We start from the raw sequence: 22,068 nt of genomic DNA, 5'->3' as shown, positions 1-22,068 counted from the left end.
GATGCCTGTAACGGAAACTACCGATGCAACTCTAGCACCCGTTTTGTCCCACTGCTGGATGTAATCTCCATTAGAAGAGACTTACAGGAAAGAGAGCGTAAAGCTGGCAGAAGCTTGCTCATTTCTCCTGCTGAAGTCATTCACCTTCTGCACAAGCAATGGGGACACAGATCCAGCCAACTGATTACTTCAGTTGCAGTGCTGTTGGGTTTTTGTTATAATCTTTTTAATTTTTGTCCTCCCATTTAATACTTACTATAATTTGCTGAAATGCCAATAAGGCTAATAATAGCATTTATTTAATAAGTTTGCCAGGGGAATCCTAATCTATTTAATGTCATAGAAGGATTGTTTTGACCTTCAAAAAGAAAAGAAAGTGCTTTCAGAAACATGCTCCCTCATCAGTTTTGCCGCATCCACTAGGAATCAGAATGTTCAGTCCCAGAAGACTTTTTTTTCCTTTTTTCTAAATGCAACAAGGCCGGATGCAATGTTTCAAAAAGCTCCTGTGAACTTGTGTTTTCTTTTCCCTGCCTGCCTGACTCAGGAAAGATAAGAAGCTTATCTGGAGGCAGTAAAGTAGAGAAGGAACCCCACTAACCTCATCTGATTCCAGCGCTGAAAAGGAATTTACGCTCCCTTCTCTTGACAGTGTTGTGAGAGAATCAAGGAGCTCCCGCCAAATCTGAGGGGTCCCTTTTGCATAGGGTCATACAACGACTTGGCAAGAGAGTCCTTACTTTGAAGAGCTTGAGATGGACAGAGAGTGAGAGAAAAATATTCCTGTTCCCATATTATAGTTGGGGAAACTGATTTGTAAGAGGCCAGGTAGAAAGTCATTAGGCAGTCTAGGTTCAGAATTCAGGTCTCTCCACTGTAAATTCATGTGTCTTCATTTCTGTCCAACGCAACAATTTTCAACTTTTTCCATTGCCAGACATTATCAAAAAATTGAACCGAGCTGTGGACCCCTCTGGAAGTTTTAATTTACAGACCCCGAAGGGTCTGCAGGCTACAGGTTGCAAACTACTGCTGCAGAACATTCCAGAAAAGTACTTGAAACTTGTTTTGTTCTTTTATGGCTTGAGCCTTAGCCAAATTTTTAAGGCTCTGAAATTTTCAGATAAGAGAAGTAATGAATCTGACATCTGAAGTGCAGAAGCACCGCCGGAGAAGTGGCAGTAGTTCTGTATTTCTGCCTGTAATTAGAACTGGAAGTGTGGGAAACTGCCAAGGAAAGCAGATTTCTGCAGACTTGATGTTTGGATAAGCATCGGAAACTTCTGGTTGCTTCTCCAATCTGAACCCTAAACCTTTTTATATCCATGCATCAAGATGACAAGAAAACTAAACACTTGTCTGGTTTTGTACTGCTGCCAGCAATCCAGATTAATCCATTTAGCTGGCTCACTAAAAGAAAGTAGCATTCTAGCTAATTTTCTTCTGCAAAACTTAAAAGGTATTCTTTATCCATCTTTCCCTTAGCAACGAAAACAAAGGCTGCATTAAGCTGTGTAAAAATGTTATTACGAGATCTATTATAATGTCATTATCATTAGTTTTGAGTATGTGAAAAGCATGTGGAACAGCTTCCATGCTAAGGCTTGTAATGAGCCTCAGCTGAGCGAGGTTGTTTCAATACTGGAAGAATCTGTGAACGTCAAATACAATTTAATCGCCTGTTTTTACTGGCACATAGCAACTGGATGGACGGGGAATCTGTCCCTGGCTGTCAAGGTGAGTAGTGATGCATGAGGAGGGCTCTGAGTTACTACAGAGAATTGTTTCCCAGGTATCTGCCTAGTGGGTTTTGATCAAAGGCTCAGGGTCTAACTCAGGGGTGGGTAAGATACGGTCCGCAGGCTGGATATGGCCCGCCAAGTTTTTTGATGGCTGCTCCCCTGTCCCCAGGCCAGTCGAGATCTGGGGGCAGGGGAGTACGCAAAGTCATTCACTGTTCAAAGCGGCTGGCGGCTCCCTCCCCCTGCCAGGGGCATGCAGCGCCTAGCGGGAGCCACCAGATGTTTTGAACAGCGAATGACCTCGCGCACTCCCCCGCCTCCAGGTCCCGACTGGCTGGTGGTGAGGGAAGCCTAAAGGCCTAGAGGGAAACACCCCTTCCTCCTGAGGCCCCACCCCTTCTGGGGGAGGGGCAGAGCTGGGTTAGAAGAAGTGGTCTCCCCTGCAAAAATTATTGCCCACTCCTGGTCTAATTGATCACAATATTTGAGGTTGGGAAGGAATTTTCCCCAAGTGGGTCACTTGCGGGTTTTTAAACTGGTGTCAACAGTGACTTCTCTATAACTTGAGGACTTCAATCTCTCAGCCAGTGGTTAGCGGTTCTCTGGCCTGCAGTGTGCAGGAGGTCAGTCTAGATCATCACAATGGTCCCTTCTGACCTTAAAGTCGATGGCTTTGTCAACACTGCAGGGTTTTTTGTGCAAGAAGCTTTTTGCAGAAGAGATCTTCCACAAAATCTTCTTGCACAAAAGCACGTCCACACCTCAAAAGCGCATTTCAAAAGCGATGTGCTTTTGCACAAGAGAGCATCCACACTGCATGGATGGCCATCAGAGCACCTGTGCTTTTTCTGATAGGCTCTTTTTGCACAAGAAACCCCTGCAGAGAGTCCACACATGCCTTTTTGTCCAAGAGCTGTAGTGCAAAAAGGAGTTATTCCTTGAGGGGAGAGGAATAACTCTACCAGCAAAAGCCCTCTGTCCTGTCGATTTACTGTATGGGTATTTTTGCACAAAAACACGCTTGAAGTGTGGACGCTCTGCTGTTTTTTGTGCAAAAATGGACGTTTTTGTTTAAAAACCTTGTAGTGTAGACGTAGCCAACGAGGCTTCATTCAAGAGAGCCTAGCAATACAGAGCCCCTCCAACTTCAAAATCCTTCAGAAGGTCCTGAGAAATAACTGCTTCTGTGAGTAATACTACAGAGCAACTGACACAGCATTAGGGTTGTTGTTAATTACTCTTACATAGCCCACTTAATCTGTAGCTCTCAAAGTGGTTCACAAATAAAGGTAAATATCATTCTCCTGGTTGATATGTAACCCAGAAGCACTGAGCTGCAAGTGCATAGTCTGCTCTACAGCCTCAGCTCAGCATCAGTTGGCTTTTAGCTCACATGGTAGAGGCTTTTGGCTTTAGCCCCTCAGATCCTAGGTTCAATCCCTCCTGCTGATAACTTGGGTCCATCAGCTTTACAGATAGATGTGGGAATAGAAACTCAGACGTGTGAAATGACTGTCCCAAAGTCATATAGTAAATGCATTACAGAGACTGGATTAGAACTAGAGCAGGGTGGCCTTGAGTCAAATTTGGCAAATGGTTTTGGCCAAAAACAAGGGGCGGATTTCCAGGAAGAAGTCCTCTTGTGTTTCAACATTGGCAAAACAAATCAGATCAAGATTTCATTTCGAAACAAGTTTCCTTAGAAAATTGAGCAGGAATTGACTGCTTAAAAAACTACCTGGAAACAAAAGCGAAAACTTCATTTTGGATCAAGTGAAAGGTTTCATTTCAACCACAAGACATTCTGGGGGGAAGGGCATTTTCCTGTTTGGCCCTAGAGCGGAAAAATGAGTTATTGACGCTGCTCTAATTAATCCGGAGACCTACTCACCTGAACACGCTGCTTCCCTGAGTAATGACTCTTGTGAAGGGAAAGCTATTTAACAGACAGAGGAATGCAGTCTGCTAATGCAAGCCAGCTAGTGTGAGTACTGTTGCTACGTGGAACTTGGAGACATTCAGAATTCTAAAATTCTCCTTTTGCCAGTTCCCTCTAATAGCTTGTCCCACTTTTAGTGCAACAGTTTCATTGAGGTGTGTGACCCAGTGCCCTGAGCAAAAAACCTGAGAAGCCTAGGAACTCAACGAGTTCTAAACCCTGGATTCCTTTATTAATCCTTTTGACTTTGGCCAAATCACTTACACAGCTCAAGTTTAGCATCCAGCTATACGTGGTCTGCCTTTCAGAGGTTCTAAGTGCTGATAGCTCCCCTAAAAATCAGGGCAACTTTTTTATTTTGGTACCTAGCTATGGATTTAGATGTTTAATTTTAGGAACCCAAGTTGAAAATTTGACCTTCACCTCTGCCTCAGTTTCCCCATGTGGAAAATGTGAATAATACCTTCAGTAATGTGTGCTTTCCACCAGAAAGTCTTAATGTATGCAGCAAACATTGCGCTGCTCTTACTTTTTCTTTCTTGGGGTGGCACTCCAGAAAACCAGCTCATGTGGAGAAAAAATAAATCATCACCCACTTCCCGAGCTTGCCGTCAGTTGAAAATCAAGGTGGCTGGAAGATGCATTTCAGTGGTAGAAGGTTGGTAACAGTAGCCATATTGAGACTTGATTGGAGCTTGTATGTTTGCAAAAGAGTGTGTGTGGTGGAAAGCCAGCAGGGTGTAGGAATTTACAAACATCAGTCATGACCAGTCTCTCATGCGTTAAATCAAGTGAAACCTACGTAGCAGCCTCCCAGAGCATGATTTTCCCTGCAGACCAATCATGCCCTGGCGTTTTGTGAAGTACATGACTCAAAGAACCAAAGATTCATAATTTTGTTTTTATTATTTTTAAAAGTCGTTGGATGGATGATCCCTTGTGCATGTTTGAGTGTGTGTATTAACCTCTTGGTATTTGCTGTGTGGACCAAAAATAGCTAAACATCCTGGAGTCACCCTCCCTAGTGCAGCTGGAAATAGATTTTAATTGATGGACCCTGTCAAGCTGTTAGTGACCATGCCGTGATGAGAACCATTAGTGTGATATTTCCTTGTCTCTGCTCAGTTAAACACTCTGCCACTGAGTCAGAGAAATTAGAGTAGAGAATTAGTCTGTACTTAATACGTCAGCAGTGTCTTTACTGACAATTTAGTGGGCTATGCCTCAGAATTTTTCCTCTGCATGCAGTGAAAGCTGTTGGCCCTGGTGACCTGTTCTCCTGCTATCACAGCAGAACCCAAACAAGCCCATTTGGTGGGAACACAGGATACCGATTCCATCACCACCAGAGCCAGTTTTGTTTGCAGTTTGGGGAGCTGAAATGATTTTCTGGAGTGTGGAAGGAAGGTGAGGATGGGATTCGACAGAGCTGATAGCAGATGTAGAAGAAAGACAGAGCCTCAAGCATGGGCCTGGTGTTTAAACCAAAGTAAGCAAGAGTTATGCTATAAGGGTACATCTATACTGCAGTGCTATTTTGGGATACCAGAGGTATCCCAAAATAGCTACCTCGCATCTTTTGAATGAGTCTGCTATTGCGAAATATAGCGGATGCACTATTTCGGCATCCCTGTAAACCTCGTTGCACGAGGGAGAAGGGATGTCTCGAAATAGTGCTTTATTTCAAAATTTGGCACCGTGGAGACACACCAAATTTAGAAATAGCCTGTTTTGAAAAAGAATTGAATTAAGATACACCATTTGCATATCGTAAATTGTGTAGCTTATTTCAACCTAAGGGTGCAGTGTAGACACACCCTAAGAAACAGACAGGTCGTGTCAAAAGCAAATGTTTTCCATAAGTCAGTGTGTCTCTGCAATAAAACTGCTAGCGCTAATAAAAGCACATGACATATGCAAATACGTTCAATCAGGACAGTACTGGGACACCCATCTAAGTACATAATAACATAGTTTAAACCAACAAGAGTGTAAGCATAACATCGGGTAGTGAATGCTTTGGAGTAAGGTACAAGGGGAGGTACCGAACGAGTCATTAATGTGTAAGCCGATACGTATGCTGTGTATCATAGAATTGTTCATTTCTGTCTATAAATGTTGGGGTACCTCACTTAACTCTTTGGCTGGCCTAAGGGGTGATAGTTAACCCATACTATTGATTGAGCCGAGTCCATTGTCCCAGGTACGAATACATAAGGGCTCAAAGGCCAGCTGGCAACCCACAACTATTAACTTCGTTCAACAATTAACCTGACTCAGGTGCCTTCCTATCTTATCTGATTCTGTGGTCTTTGGGGGCGCTCTGGTCATTTGAAGAAGTGGGCTGTGCCCGCAAAAGCTCATGATCCCATCTACATGTTTTGTTAGTCTATAAAGTGCTACCAGACCATTTGTTGTTTTTAAGTTCATCCTGTACAGACTAACTCGGCTACCCCCTGAAGCTTCGTAAAGTCTATTAGGATAGCACAGAGCTGGCATGATATACTAAGGGCACGTACAAAAACGCACGCAGCCAAACGTTTATCATCATCGACTGAGTAGGAGACCTGTCAGGTCACTACAACAGTGAATCCCAAATTTACTGCATCGCTGTCCTGAACTACTACAGCAAACACAGGCCCTCCCAAAACAAACCACTGCCCTGCACATGCAGGTCCACGCTGCAGTTGGGAAGTGTGATTCCTCGCAGTGTGGGTTTTGCTGCATGGGCTAGTTGCCTGTTCTCAGACACAAGGTGCCCAGTGGAGTTGGCTGGCTTCTTGAGTGGATGCCTGTCAGCCGACGGTCAGGGCAGTGAGTCCCTTATGACCGGCTGAAGTTCTTTTAAATTGTGCTTGGTTCTGTTACAGCAACTGAAGGAGTCAGGTTAAAGCTTAAACAGTTACTATTTTATTGTTACAGGGTAAACTTAGTTGTTAAATGCTACTGCTGTGTTACAGATAACACAGCCACTACAAAGGACAGGACAGAAATTACACTAATAAGTCACTTACAGGTACCATGAAACCCTTTTGGTTCTCTGAGCTCTTATTAAATGCATGCAAAATAGACACCTAGCAGGTATATATTCTCACCCCTGCGTTCCAGACTTGGCGTGGCCAGCGTCTTTCTCTCAATCCCTCGGGAAGAAGTAGGGCGAGGTTGGGCGTCCCACAGACCTCGGGAGACAATCAATACCTGCCAGCAGGTGTAGATGATTGGAGCTCAAATGGGGTAGGCTACTGAACCCCTCTTTATACCCCTTGGGTCATGTAGGCTTCTTCCTGGGCTCAAGTGGCCAATTAGGAGAAATGGCTTTGAATGCCAAGTTTCCCACGAAGGGTGCAAAGCATAATTCACACCTGGAAAAACGCAGACAATGGGCACCTCTGGTATGTGATGGGTGAAGATTCCTCTCCTGGGACAGTGCAGGTGTGTCAATTACTGATACTAGCCATCACGGCGACGGGAGGCCTCCTAGTCGTCAGCTAGCCCATTTACTGTCTGGTTTCTGTTTATGGTAGAGTCAGGGACAGGCAGCACACCTACGTTCCCAGGGCATCAAAGGCTGACTGCCTTTCTCTTGCTCGGGGGGGGGGGGAGAAACAAGATGGGGTTCATGTCTGGCTACAGTGCCCTTCCTGCAACATCCACACTGCTGTTTTTGGCAGGTTAGCCCATGCTGAGCTAATGTGAGTCTGTCTGCTCCTCACTGGGAATCTCACATCCCAGTTGTAGTGTTGTCACACCCTCAATACACCCAAATAATATGGAGATGAGGCTGGTTTAAGAGCCAGTATAGCAGTGGTCACCAACCAGTAGATTGGGATTTACCGGTAGCGCTTGGAGCCTCTGACAGGTGATCCTGATTGGTTTGGCCGGGAAGCTATCAAGCACTGGCACTTTAGTTGCCCCTCCACCCACTGTCATGCTGCTCCCTCCCTCTGCCTTAGAACTGGCCTCCCCCGGGAGCCTCCGGCTTGCTGTACAGGGTGTGGGAGGGAGAAGAGGGGAATGATGTCAGGGTGTCCCTCCTCTCTCCACTCCTGTATCCTATCTCCACAAGCATGCAAATCTCTCTCTCTCTCTCTCTCTCACACACACTCATACACACACACACACACACACGCAAATCTCTCTCTCTCTCTCACACACACACACACACACACACACACAAATCTCTCTCTCTCACATACATACACACACATACACAGAACACATACATGGGGGCCTTTTACTCCTTGCAAAGTGTGTTATTTCTGGTTTTTGACTGGTCTGTGCAGTTTATAATTTTCATTTCATGCGTAAATTTAATTTGAGTAGTGAGTTCTAAAATGCCTAACTTGTCATGGCTGGAGTAATTATCCCGATAGTAATTGCTGCTCCTGGAACGGCTGGCACGTTCCTGCAGCTCCTGAGAGAGGCAGAGCAGGGGGTCTCCACATGCTGCCCTTGCCTGCAGACACCGCTCCTGCAGCTCCCATGGAGCAATAACGGGGAACTGTGGCTAGCAGAAGCTGTTGGCTCAGTGCCTGTCGATGAGGGGCAGCACATGGCACCATGGAGCCATTGCTGTACATGCTAGCTGCTTTCAGCAGGGGTGCAGGGCCAGGGCAGGAGTAAGCCTGCCTTAACTCCAGTGCTTCACCATCCAGAAGCCATCTCAGGTAAGTGGTGCCCAGCCAGAGCCTGTTTCCTGAACCCGTCCCAGCCCTGAACCTCCTCCTACACCCAACCTCCTGCTCCAGACATGAGTCCCCCTGTGCCCAAACTCCTTCCCAGAGCTTGCACCTTGAAACCCCTCCTGGACCCCAAACCTCCACTTTGGGCTCAGCCCGGAGCCCCTCCCACATTCCAGACTCCTTGGCCCAAGACCAGAGCCTGCACCCCAACCCCCTCCCCCAGCCTGGTGCAAGTGAGTGAGGATGGGGGAAGGAAGAGGGATGGAGTGAGCCGGGTGAGGCCTTGGAGAATGGGTGGAGCAGGGGCGGGGCCTCAGAAGGGGCGGGAAGGAAGTGGGGCAAGGGGATTTGGGTTTGAGTAAATCTTACATTGCACTTCAATTGAAAAAGTGATCTTGTGGTTAAACAGGTTGGAGACCCCTGGGACAGTATAGGATACACAGGCTCATCCACAAGAAGTGTGTGGGGGGGTGAGCTGTGGGAGGGATTCGTGGCTTCCCTGCCCCCATGGCCCAGTCCTGCCCCCGGCCTCTCTCCTGGGGGAGGAAGGGAGAGATCAGTCCCAGGCTTCCCCCAGGCAGCGTGCTGCCTTCCCCTTTCCCAGACTGGCCAGAATCAGCCCAGGGCGGACCCTGAAGGACCATGGGGGGTTTGTGTGCACATTTGCACCCTTTGCATCCCCCTGCGTACGGACCTGATACAATAGGGTGTTTGGATACCAGGCAGAATTCCACATCTCTGCCAGCTCTGTCTTAATCCCTGGTAGCAGCACCTCTGGCTTTTCAGCAGGCCCGGCCTTAGGGTAAGGCTGTTCCCTCAGGCCTCGCGCCTTCGGGGCCAGCCCCCGCCTGCTCAGCCGCTCACTCGCTGCCCTGGCTGGGAGTCGCCCGGCCGCGCGGCTCAGCCAACCGCAGACCCCCCGCTCTCCCTCCCGCAAGTACCGTGAGGGAGGGCGCTGGGCTCCAGCCCCCACCCCTATAAAGGGGAGGTTACGGAAACGGCCACTGGCCCGTCCAGTGACTGCTCTCAACAAACTCCCGCCCACGCCCGGAGCCTGCCCTGCAGAGGGGATGTCCTGGCCAGGAAGAAGAGATTCCCAGTCTGGGATCAACCCTGCCCTACGGGGATGCCCTGCTCAGAGTGAAGGGAAGAGAAACCCTGGAATTATGTAACCCCTCAACTGGGTGTGACTTAAACTAAAGCATCCACCAGCCGGGCCTTGTGTCAGCGAGACACCTTGGGCCCCACAAACTGTTTAGCCGGGCCTGCTTCTTGGGGCTTGACCCAACGCCCACGGAAGCCATTGAAGAGACTCCTATTGTTTGTAGGTAGCATTGGACTGGGCTTCCTCATTCCTGTCCCCCCACATGTTCAGTATCTAGGTTCTCAGGCTCAGGACCACAGCATCGGCGTGCTGCTCATGCACCACTTCCGCCAGCCCTGCAAACACCCACTGTGAATTCTTCCTCCCTCCAGGATGGAGCATGACAGCCCTTTGAAATGATGCCGTGAGTCGTGAGGCTATTGAAAAATGGAGTCGGAAGCAAAATAATCAAACTTGCTTTCACTTGGGGAGCAGAACTGGGATTAGATCCTTGGTCTAAGAGGTCTCCGGAGTTTTAAAAGGTGGTTTATTATCCCAGGGCGTCTCTGAACTTACGCTCAGAAATGAGTTTTTCCACCTTAATCAAACAACAGGTTGAGGTGTTTTTAATCATAAAGGGAGGAACCGCTCCAATATTACAGTGCTGTCTTCCAGCTTAGCCCTGGGAAATGGTGAATATAGTTATGGGTTTGCAAAGCCCTTCGCCAGACCAGGGAGTTGTAAGTCTCAGTCAAATCTGTCTGTGAAGCTCAGTCTAGTACATATGGCAACTCCAGAGCTTGGAAACAGGGTGAAGGGTTCACTTTCACCTCCTGCCAGGCAATGAGGTTGGGATAAAGGGATTGAGAATAGGAAAATTAAAGGTTAACTGGTTAACTGGTAAGGCATATGCCTTATGCGAGCTCCTCAAGAGACAGAGGCTGAACTGGCATCCTGCCTGCCGCCTGCCCCTCATCAGAGGCAGCATCACGGAGGGGGGAGAAGGCAGACGGCCCAGCAGAAGCCGGCACGCACGGAGAGCTGGCTTAAAAGCCGGTTCCCCGTGTCTATTGGCTCCTGCCTCCCCCCTCTTGCTGCCTCTGGCAAAGAGGCAGCAGCATGGGATGGGGGAGCAGGCATCTCCATGGGAGCCTATACATATGAAAGTCGGCTTCCCACATGTACCAGCTCCTTCCTGGCCCCCCTCACCACATTTCATTTAGTGACTCCTAGTTCCTGTGTTATGGAAAAGCATATCACTTTTCCCTTTTTACTTTCTCCACCGCACTCAAGATTTTATAGACCTCTCTCATAGCCCCGCTTCGTCTTCTCTTTATCAGACTAATCCTTTCTCTTGTCCATGGTCAGTGGAGTTAGAGGCTGATTCATGGCAGGCATGTAAGAATATATGGTAGTGAGGTAACCCAGGGAGACGGCATGGACACCTCTGACCTCACTGGAGTGATTCCAAGGATATATTTGCCCGGATACCCCCCTCCCACCGAGGCTGGTTTGGCTAAAGAAGTTGTTCTTCAGTTCACATCATAAAAATCACCCCTTCTGTGGGTGTGAATTGGCACTGCTGTGATCTGCAAAGGGGGCCTGAGTCCTGTGCCTCTTATGGAAGGACCTCATTCTCAACTGTATTTAGGGGCCCTGCCATTCTCCATGTGGTACCTGTTTTGTGGGTAAAGGGAGGCTTTCTGTCATCATGACCTCCTTTGCTTTTCACCAGCACAGGTTTCACTCGAGGAGTTCACCATTGTTTCCTGTAAAGAATCACACTCAACATAGGTCTGGTCTCATGTTTACTTAAGGTCACGTGGAGGCGCGCTCAGACTTCCCAATCATCTACACCTACGTTAATGAGGAACTGGACTTGATGCGTTTCGTGGGCTTAGCAACAAATAACGCACTCAAAGTCATCGGCTACGTCCCTCCTCTTGGATCTTTTGCGCCGTGAGCCTCCTGTCTTTCTTGAGCGCCCCCAGATTCTGCCCCAACCAGTGGACTTGCCCTTTCGGTTCTTCTGCCTCAGCTGAGCGGCCTTTTTTTTGTACATCTCTTTGTCTTTGTCCGTTTGCTGGTGCCACATGGTTCCCAACTTCTTGGCCGTTTGTACCATGGTCCAGCCTGGATTTGACTTCTTGAGTGCTGGGCGGTGAGCAGCCATGAAGAGGAAAAAAGCAGACAGTGGCCTCTTCCTCTTTCTCCGATCCCCTCTCTTCCTACGTCTCTTTCTCTGGGATCGTCTCACACCATGCAAAGGATCTGATTTTTTCTTCTTCAGACACCGGGCATTATGCACCCTGGCCAGCTCTTCATACTTCTTTTTCTCCTCTTGAGGGATGGTTTTCCATTTTTCCGAGCACTTCTTGGATAATTCTATGCAGTTCAAGCCAGAGTCTGTTGGGTTTCCTTTGCATTGCTCTTTGAAGGATATGAAGAAGAGCAAATAGGAAGATAACTTCCCTTTCGGTTTTGTGGCAGCATGGCTGACCATTGTGTTACATAGTGATTAAATTTGTCCAGTGATCTGGTTGGAGCTCCTTTGGTGGACATCAAATGAATAAGCATTATTTTAAATACTAGAAAGACAGTCCCCTCCTCCTTGTGGCATGATGAACCCAGGGGAGGGTCCTACCTCGTCTGGTGTGCAGAAGGCAAACTTGATGCTGTACTCAGGTTTCTTGACATTGTTTGGTAGGTATTTGGATTGTGAGATCAAGTTAAACCTCTCCAATGAACCTAGAGCTGAATGTGGTCATTTGCATACTACAGTCTGATTGGCTAACACTCAATTGAGCTGAAGTCAGAGTTGTAGTTATGCAAAGCAGTCTTCTACAGACCTCATAGCTATGATAGGATTTTTCCAGATGGCTGTGAGATTTCCCTTTGTTTAATATACAGTACATTATGAATGTATGTAATATCCAGAGAATTAACTGGGTAACTCTAATACTTTGTCATGATAAAATGTGAAGCCACTGTTAGCCTCTGAGAGGCGACGGCTCATAATGTGAGAATGATTTAGTAGCAGCCTTAAAAATAATTATATGTGACAGTTGTTTCTTGGTTCCTGTCAGGATAACTACCATAATTTCAATCTGCAGCACTTAGCCTACCAGTCTAATTTACTTGGTGGACTTTACATTAATTTGAAAGGTTCTAAGGGTTTAAAAGCCTTCATTAATTATATTTTAGTAAATGAAAATGTGATAAGGTTCTGAGGGATCACAGCTAGCTGGTTTCCCAGGTTAGTTAGCTAGTTGACTTAAGGTTATGACATTGCACCCGGAAACCACAGACCGCATTCCTGACCTCATCAGAACTTTCTTTGGGAGTCTGACAGCTACCGAGAGCAAACCTATGAATAGTGGTAATGAAGCCAACTGACACTTTGGCCATGCAATTCACATGCCGGGGCGCTTCTTATTTGTACTGCTGTAGCATCTAGAGGTGTTAAGTAATGTCAGGGCCCTATGTGCTATGCAATGTATACACAGAATAGGAGCGTTCGGCCTTCAAAGAACTTATAATCAAAGGGCTTGTCTGTACCGGGAAGAGCCCACAAGATGGATCAGGCTACACTGCAAAAAGGTACTAAATGCAGCATTAGATTGTCCGCATGGGGAGCTGTTCTGGACTGGGGTCGTCTGGTTTCTGGATAACACCCTAGGTTATTTTGTAACAGTGTCTCCATGCAGGTAAATCCTAATAACTCAAGACAAAGCAAGGGGCATCCTTTCTGTTTTCAGGGGGTTCACTAAGGAACAGGAGTCTTGACTTATTTACACCCCTGCTTAATTCCTATTGAAAGTCTGTGTTTTAAAGGGTACGTCTACACAGCAAAGTTATTTTGGGATACCAGAGGTATCCTGAAATAGCCACCCCGCGTCTTTTGTATGTGTCTGCTATTTCGAAATGTAGCGGACATGCTATTTCGCCATCTCTGTAAACCTCATTCTACGAGGAGTAAGGGATGGTTTGGAATAGCGCTTTATTTCGAAATTTGGCTCTGTGTAGACAGCTGTTTAGAAACAGACTCAAAATAAGCTACTCAATCTTATTTTGAGTTTTGGGTGCTGTGTAGATGCACCCTTTGAATGCTGTGCTCAATATGGTTTAGTGAGATGGAGTGACTTGCCTTCAGTTAAAAACGACAAGGAGCACCTTTGAGACTAACAAATATAGTATCGTGAGCTTTCCTGGGCAAAAGCTACTTCCTCAGGTGAGCAGAGTGGAGAGAAAAGGAGACACCCTCAGTATTTACAACAGAAAAAGAAGGGAGAGGGGAAGAGGAAAAAAGTACTTGTCAATTTCAGTGCCCATGCTAGCCAGGCTAACTAAGTGGGCCTACAGTATCCCATACGCAGCTTTTCATGTCAATTATATTTTGATGTCCGTGCCCTCAGTTAAACAGGGCAATACATGGTAGAGCCTAGAATTGAACCCAGGGCTATGTCTACATTGCAGAGCTTTTCTGGGATGCTGGAGGTCTCCCGGAAAAACTTTGCTGCGACCAAGGAATGCGTCTGCTTTTCTGAAAAAAAATTCGGAAGAGCAGACGTGTTTTTTTCAGCATCCCTGTAAATCTCGTTCTACGAGGAAGCATGGATGTTCTGAAAGAGGGTTTTTTTCCGACATTCGGCCCCATATAGATAGGCCAAATGTCAGAGAAGCCTCTTGGAAGAAAAGTGGAAAAAGATATGCAAATTGCAATTTGCAATTTGTGTATCTTTTTCCAACTTTTCTCTGTAGTGTAGACATAGCCGAGATCTCCACCAAGAGCCTAAAACAGGAGTCAAGCCTCCAGCCCATTCAAGCGGTGAGCCGTTGTGGGTATGCTGTGCTGAGCCATTTTCTTGCAGTCGTTTTTATGGTTTATGAAGCAAAACAGAAACATACCAGGTGATCTATAGCAGACTCCATTACTGTGCTTACCTTTTAGCAGTGACCTTGCAGCAGGAAATCAAAATTGAATAAACTCCCAGTCTGTTTGGCATTAGTATAAGGCTCACTTCTTGTATGTCATTTCAGCTTACTGTACGCCTCAAGAGGGAGATTTCAATTCCATTTATCCATCCTGCTTCTCCTTCTGTTGATTCTTTCTTCTGAAATGGGAACCTGCATTTGTGATTATTCCGGGGCAATGCAATAATTTGATTACTGCACTTGGAGGTCTCTTCAGCAGGTGCTTTATTATCTCAATAATTCAGCCTGGGGGACTTTCCGCATTCCCCAGTTCCCAGCGTTCAAGAGTTGCAAATAAAGCTCTTCCGCTCCTTTCCTGATTTCATTTATTTGGCCTCATTTATTTGAGTCCTTTCTGGATTTTCCCCAGGAATTTCATTTAAATGTGGAATTGAATCTATTCAATGTGATTATCTTAAGGAGTGGGTTGGTATTAAAATGCACTTCAGACAGACAAACTCACATTTGGCTCTGGTCATTTATAAAAATCACTTTTAGTTGAGGCTGTTAATCTAATCCCAATAGAACGTTTGTGAAAATCCCCAAATTACCTACATAATTTGGCACGACAGTCAGACTTGAAGCAAGAGACACCCAGGGAGTAAGGCAGGTGAGCAGAGAGGTGTGAGAGGGTCAGAACTAGAATGACAGAGGTTATAGCCTGATGTGAGAGGATAATTCAGTGGTTAGGAAGCCATTATGGGATTAGGAAGAACAGCAGTCTGTTCCCTGCTATGACACAGACTTCAAGAGTGACCATGGACAAGTCACCTAGGCCTGGTCTACACTAGGACCTTAGTCCAAAATACCCTCTCCACCATAAGATCGAATTTGTAAATGACGCGTGCACACTACCAAGCCCGTTATTTCAGAATAAGGCGCCATGGAATTCAAACACTGTGGTCCTGCTTCTCATGAGGCAGGAGCCTGCCTTGGACTACATTCGATTCTTCCCTGTAGTGAGGACACGGAAGATTGAATTTGTAAAATCGGGTGCCCAGAAGTCGAACTTAATACATTTGAAATAATCTCCTACTGTAGACATGGCCCTAGCTCCCATGGCTAAACATGTAAACCGGTGTAAATGGCTTCATGATTGACACCCCGATGGGTGGAACTGTGGTGGATGGAGAGAAATGTGTTGGGCCTAGGATGTAGGGTTGCCAGATGGTTTCAACAAAAATACTGGACACACTTGACATTACATCACAATCGACATGACATCTTATTTAGAAAATACCGGACATTTCTATTTTCTCAATTTGTTTCCCGAACAGAAAGCTCAAATACTGGACTGTCTGGTTCAGAACTGGACACTTGGCAACCCTACTAGGGTATAGGAGGCTGATCATGCCTAGACTCCAGACTGCCCTAGAATCTGTCCTTGTGTCGAGCATGCCCATTGTACCCCCCAAATGTCACTTGGTTAAGTGGATGCAGTGATAAGAACACTTGGATGCCTTTATATTGTTCATAAACTCACTAGAAGTTTAATTTCTATAGGGCCATTCTGTGGTGGTGAAACTGATCTGACCAGAAAAGTGACCTAAAACCTTTATTAAGAGCTAGTCTAGACAGAAATGTTATACAGTACTGATATAATTCATGTACTGCAATCCCCCACTCCTTCCTGCTTTTATGTTGGTGTAATGTCCATACTAGGGATTGACCCATATAACTCTATGGCTTCATCTACACTGTGGTTTTTTGGGTCAGAAAATATGCTAATGAGGGTCTCATTAGCATAAGTCACACTCTTATTAGCATATTTTTTGCTGTTTCTTTTTGTGCAAGGAGTTTTTGCGCAAAAAGAATCCGTGTGGACAGGGTTTTTTGGGGGGTTTTTTGCACAAAAACCATTTTGTGCAAGATCCTTAAGCTTGTCCCACAGAGGTTTTTACGCCAAAAAAAAAAAAAAGTCGACACCGCTTCTTTTTGCGCAAGAACCCCTTGCGCAAAAAGAAATGGCAGAAAATATGCTAATGAGATTGCAATTTATGCTAACGAGTCCCTCATTAGTATATTTTCTACTGCAAAAACTCGCGGTGTAGGCAAAGCCTATAAGTATAGGAGAACAATGACACACATCTGGCCACTAGAATTATACCACCACAGGAACAAGGTGTTGACCAGGCCAGAATAAAGATTAAAAAATCTTAAACTGCTTATGTATCATTGGCTTGCTGTCTTCTGGATTGATTCTCCAAATTTAGAGATTTTTATAGAGAGTCTGGGTTGTGGTCAAGTATGCTTGCCTCATTAGCATTGCATTCTCTATTTTTGTACACTTACAGGCTGATTAGCAGTCATCTGTAACTAATCTTACAATTCTGAAGGAATTTCTCCTAGGTAACCAAAGAATATTTTGCCTCTTTAGAACATAGCTTTTTAATGTGCATTCCACCTGGTGTTGTTTGAATTAAAAAAAAAACATGTTGATGAATTGTTCACTGAACTAGAAACTTAGTTTTGATTTGGCATGTTTTATTCACGGCTCTTGGGCATTTTGTATGAGCATTTTTTTATTCAAATATTCATGGGCAGTTAATTTTGGGCCGGTAGCCGAGCTCTGGTTAGTCAAAAAATGAAATCGCCTGTTCCTGAAGGAAGATTCCTTTGAGTAACATTAGAATCCTATGTGCACTGGGCAAGCATAATGAATGCAAAGCACCTGACTTCCACTGAATCTTCATTTGGAGGTGCATAGACTCGTTTGGTGCATAGACTCTTCCCTGTCTGGTGATTGAAATTCAATCTGAACAGAAATGAGACACATTTATAAAGGTTGGGATGATCCAGTTAGGAAGGGGAATCCATATCATGTGAATATTATAGTAAGTGATCTGTCACAAGGCATCAACTTTGGTTCCAAAGAAGACTGAATCCCCAAAGTAAATTGCTCATGCACATGCTACATGCGCGAATACATTCGCTGAGAACTATTTGCCTAATGATTTCAAGCAACAAATGTGTAAACAGATTCTGGTTCTTTGTATTGGCAATTTGATGCACAGGAAAAAAAATGGATGAAATCCTCATTGTCTAAACTATTGAGAATAAATAGTCTGACCACCTTTAAAATCCCGGGAATGGCTTTCTTTCATGGCAAAGCAGCTTATTTGCTGAGTGGCGACAATGATCTTGACATTCTCCTGGTGTGTTTGCTCATGTACACACCATATCTCTCTGTCTGGAGCTCAGCTTCTCTTTCATCTCAGCAAAACACTTAATACTTGTCTTCGCGCTTCTAGAGCTGACTGTGGCTAAGAATGGTTTTAGTGTTGGTTTTCCCCCCGCATCTGTCATATATGATAAGTCAGTAACACCACAATAAAACAGAAAAAGAGTTATCTGATAGCAACATATACGGAACTATAATTTAAAAACAACTGTCCCTACCTGATAACAAAATAAGGTGCATTGAGTCTACTTTGTGTTTTGTTACAGGGAAACTGGCAGTGTAGAAAACCGAATACTTGGTGCTTTAAATATGCCCCTGCTCACTTTTTCCTTACCTTGTTAAACTTAAAAGTTTCGCTATGTCTCGGTTAAGGATGCAGCCTTGTATTTACGAAATGAACATCTTTCTGGGCATGCTAGCACATGCTAGCACGATGCTGCTGAAGAAGTTTCTAAGGATTGGCAGATTTCAAGCAGGGGATATGAAGGACTGTAATAGAGCAATAACCAAGAGTTGGAAAACAAGCCATAATTAGGGGATTTGAGGAGGTTTTTGCAGAGGATAATCACTTGTAAAGAAAAGACTGCTATGTTCTATTCCTGGTAATTAGTCAGGGCAGCCTTTTTCTTTACTGCTATTTATGTTTAATGGGAAGAAACTTTCTGATCTCCATATTTTACTTATGGTGGGTTTTGTTGGAACATAGTTCTAATCTCTCTCTTACATCCCGTTCCTGAAGGAAGATTCCATTGAGTAACATTAAACTCCTGTATGAAAATCACATTGCAGGTTAGGTGGGAATTATCTTTTTTATCTTTGGGCTTGTTCTACATTCTTTAGCTTTAGAACTCAGGTGGGATGTCCGAATTGAACCATGGATGGTTTGTTGAATCTAAGGCCGGGGAATAATTAAATACCATCCCACCCCAAAGACTGTGTCCTGGTTTGTTGCTCTTGATAAAGGTGAATCTTCAGACAGCTTCACCTGTAGCCTGAATGTTTTTAAAGGTTAGTATAGCTGGTGATGACAAATTAATTCTGAGCCACCTTTGCCACATACATTAGCTGCTAATTTGAAAGCACAGTTTTGGACTGTTTAAAAAAAATGTAACAGCTCCCTGACAGAAGCCAGCAAGAAATGAAAAAGCAGGAAGATGATGAGAAAAATGTGTCTGCTGATAATGATGTTAATTATAAGGAAAATGAATGTTGACATTTGAGAGTTCAGTTGAAAAGATCAGACACCCACTTGGGCATACAGGATCCGTATAAAATGTGATGTAGTCAGAAACAGAGCAATGTAATATCTACCTGTGCTTATGGAAGAGTGGTAAAAGGTTACACATTTTGTGCTGTTTATTTTAGTATTGCCAGTGCTTGTGACTTAACCATGATCCATGCAAAATTTGGTGTGTATGTTTTGTTTAAAAAAAACACGCCAGCTCCTGGAGTCATGTGATTGCACACTCATCTCAGCTTCCCAGTAAAAAGTGAATTTTTAGCCCTTGCAGTGGCAGAGAAAAGGTTGAAAATGTGACCCGAGGGCACCCTAAAGTCTCAGAAATCATAAGCAAAATACAAAGAACCCCATGTTTATTATTTCTGTAATGTCCTGGTAATATGGCGCCTGCCTCATGGTTTGTGAATGCTTTAGGTTGGCCATACGTATCTGGGTTTTTTTTTTCACATCAGAGGAATTAGAAAGCTGGATATTCAGAGACCTCCTTTGACTTCAGTGGGGTTGTGCCAATTTACACCTTGAGATCTGCTGAGATGGAAAAGGCAGTGGACGAGGCTGTATTTTGACACACATCCTTGTTCAATTTTTGGTGGAATTCCTCCGTGTGTTCTGGGAGCCTGAGTGAGACCGATGCACCAGTTAATTCTCACGTAACCTTGGAGGGGCTGTGTCTCAGACGAGGCCATAAGTGCTACATAGGCCTCTTCTGGGCTCTCTGCCCATGCATGAATTCCATCTGTGGCAGAGGCCTGAGGTTCTAGGCAGATACCGTATGTCGCTGTGACCCCTCCACACAGTCTCTGGCCCTTTACGAGAGGCAAAGGTCACAGCCTACAGGGCCATCCTCATCATAGGCAAGCCCAAGGATTGGGGTGAAGCCCCTCCATAGTCCTGGTCTTCTCCCTTCTGGGATAGACTCCATAGTGGTGTGAGGAGGGTTGGGGGGGACCTGGGTCCACCCACTACTTCAGGTTCCAGCCCAGGGACCCTAAGACAGTGGCAATTGGCAGCATTTCCTCCACTCTCAGTCTTGCAGCCTTTCCCGGGTCACTTCCCCAAATGCTCCCTCCCCAATACCTTCTCCCTGGCACCTGAGCGAGTCTCTCCTGCTCCTTCACAACACGCTTCCCTCCTCACAGACCTCAGCTCTCTGGCGGTGCCCCTCTTACTCTCAGCCCTTGGCTTTTCTCCTCCACCTACCTTTCCTGAGGGAAAGGCTTTTAATTGAGTCCCAGGCCTTAGTGGGCTGCGGGTGTCCTGATTAGCCTGCTGCTAATTGGCCCCTAATGCTTACCTGCCTTGATTATATGGCCAGTTCACTCTGAGAACAGAAAACCCACTTTTCTGTATATTTGGCCTCCCCCAGCCATTGTAACCAGTGGCCCTAGGTCTGTCATGCATCCTTGTGGGCCCCGCTGAGGGCAGTGCTTTTCAAATGTGGAGGTCAGCCCTTCTGAAGATCAGGTACTAATGAGTTAGGGGCCCTGGGAGGAGGTTGTCTGGAGCATTTAGCACAAATGTGAAATGTGGGTACAGTTCATTTGATCATCTGTTTCTCCATCCTGCTCTCTCTAGCATGCAATGGCAGAATTTCCAGGCTATGTCTACACTGGCCAGTCTTGCACAAGAACATATGCAAATGAGGTGCAATGATGAATATTGCCGCACCTCATTTGCATACTTAATGAGCTGCCATTTTGCACAAAAATACCCCCTTGCGCAAGAGCCATTGTGCTGTTTAATTTCAGACAGAACTGCTCTTGCACAAGAAGGGGGTTTTGTGAAAGAAGGAGCAGTGTAGGCTGCTCCTTCTTGTGCAAAAGCCCCTTGTGCAAAAAGGCAGCTCATTAAGTATGCAAATGAGGCACGGTGATATTCATCGCCGTGGCTCATTTGTATTTGTTCTTGCACAAGACTGGCCAGAGTGGACGTAGCCCCAGTGATCCCATTGGGCACTTTAATCTCAGAACACATTTCTTCTTGTATTTTGCTGAGCCAAGCTCACGTTAAGGGCTCGTGCATCAGTTTGCGGTGGTGTGTTCCCTTCCTGCCATCACTGGCTTTTGCACGATGTTCCACCAGTTACATCGGGTCTCACGGTTTGCACCTTGGTTCATCTGAAGGTACATAGCAAAGCGTGGGAGTCCAGATAGCTGGGCAGCAGCATCATAAGGAACCTTCTTGATCCGCTCTGTGCAGTGAGACCATTGAGCTCAGAATAGCTCCATCCATATCCAGTTGGCTGGGAAGTTGGAGGATCTTGGGAGATCACATGCTATTTGGGGAGCGATGAGGAGAATGATCAATCGTTGTGTCTCTTCAGAGGAGCTGTTGTGATGAGGTAGACCAGAAAGGGATTTGGGAAGCTCTTGATGATTGACCTCCAACAGTCATTCAGAAGCCCTTCTGAAATCCTCTCCCCTCTCTTCTGTTCCATTTCCCAGTTCACAAAAAAAGGGAAGGGAGATAGTTACAACTTCCTCCAAGCCGCTCACCTGTGTAGCTCTCCTTAGTGAAGAAAAAGGGGAGAAAGACCTAAAGTTATTGCTGCTTTATCTCCGGTGTAGTGGTTGAAGTAGGGGACATGAGGCTGGGTTTTATTCCTGTGACTTCCAGTAGCTATCTCTGCATCTTTGGAGAAGTCGCTTTGGGACAGATTTTTTTTAAAAAGAGCAGGGTGGGTAGAAAGCTGGCTAGATTGTCTGGTTTAATGAGTAGTGATCAATGTTTCAATGTCTAGCTGGCAGCCTGTATCAAGCAGAGTACCCTAGGGGTCGGTCCTGGGGCCAGTTTTGTTCAACATCCTCATTAATGATCTGGAGGTTGGTTTTCACCCTCAGCAAATTGGTGGATGATACTATGCGGAGGGAGGGGGGAGAGAGATAGATACATTGGAAGGTAGGGATGGGTCCAGAGTGACCTAGACAAATTGGAGGATTGGGCCAAAGTAAATCTGATGCGGTTCAACAAGCACAAGTTTGGAGTCCTACACTTAGGACAGAAAAATCCCAGGCACTGTGACAGGTGGGGGACTGTCTGGCTAGGCAGCAGTTGTACAGAAAAGGACCTGGGGATTACAGTAGACGAGAAGCTGAGAAGTCAACAAGTCATCAAGGCTAATAGGGTAGGCTGCATTAGTAGGAGTATTGCCAGAAGATTGAGGGAAGTGATTATTCTCTTCCATTCGGCACTAGTGAGGCCACATCTGGAGTACTGAATTTAGGCC

General features: G+C 45.6%; 1 protein-coding gene and 1 long non-coding RNA gene across 2 annotated transcripts in view; both read left to right on the top strand.

Annotated features, from left to right (window-relative positions):
• CSMD2 (CUB and Sushi multiple domains 2) overlaps positions 1–22,068 on the top strand; it is a 734,622-nt gene that overhangs the window by 291,414 nt on the left and 421,140 nt on the right. The window lies entirely within an intron of this gene.
• On the top strand, positions 12,295–14,741 carry LOC142819946 (uncharacterized). The gene is made up of 2 exons (XR_012897630.2): positions 12,295–13,047; positions 14,488–14,741. It is a non-coding gene; the product is annotated as an uncharacterized LOC142819946 (long non-coding RNA).

This window comes from Pelodiscus sinensis, chromosome 26 (genome assembly GCF_052426305.1).
Source record: "Pelodiscus sinensis isolate ZL-2025 chromosome 26, ASM5242630v1, whole genome shotgun sequence".
NCBI classification, from domain to species: Eukaryota; Metazoa; Chordata; order Testudines; family Trionychidae; genus Pelodiscus; species Pelodiscus sinensis.
This window is presented reverse-complemented; position numbering and strand designations above follow the sequence as displayed.